This window comes from Penaeus monodon, chromosome 19, assembly GCF_015228065.2.
Source record: "Penaeus monodon isolate SGIC_2016 chromosome 19, NSTDA_Pmon_1, whole genome shotgun sequence".
NCBI classification, from domain to species: domain Eukaryota; kingdom Metazoa; phylum Arthropoda; class Malacostraca; order Decapoda; family Penaeidae; genus Penaeus; species Penaeus monodon.
This window is the reverse complement of record NC_051404.1, coordinates 17,236,580-17,236,984: the sequence shown is the minus strand read 5'-3', so window position 1 is coordinate 17,236,984 and position 405 is coordinate 17,236,580. Positions and strand designations below refer to the sequence as shown.

The 405-nt window shown below is 31.6% G+C and overlaps 1 protein-coding gene across 1 annotated transcript in view; it reads left to right on the top strand.

Annotated features, from left to right (window-relative positions):
• The window catches only part of LOC119585345, a 10,941-nt gene that overhangs the window by 564 nt on the left and 9,972 nt on the right, over nt 1-405 (top strand). The window lies entirely within an intron of this gene.

The following is a 405-nucleotide window of genomic DNA, read 5'->3' as shown; positions in this document are numbered from 1 at the left end:
AAATATAATGATAGAGTGATCTCGCTCCAACTAAAGAAATATATACATTCAAGAAAAAGCTATAACACTGACTTTCAACCTGTCATTAGGATCTGTATACTATGCTCCATTCAAAATAAACAAAAAATGTTCAACATGTCTAAAAAAAAAAATAAAGAATAATGAAGAGTTTAAAACTATCCAATTTGCCACCTTAAAGATATTTTCTCCCTATACAACTTCCCCGGCAAATAAGGATAAAAAAAATTAATGTAAAATTTTATTGCCTGTAGACCAAAAGTTTTCAAAGTTGGCAACAATTACCTCCTACCCCGTCGTGTCAAAATAGCTGTCCTTGTAAAACTATTTATTCCTTTCTTCCATGACCGTTTCCGTGTTTTTATGGTTGTGTACTTTCGACCCATA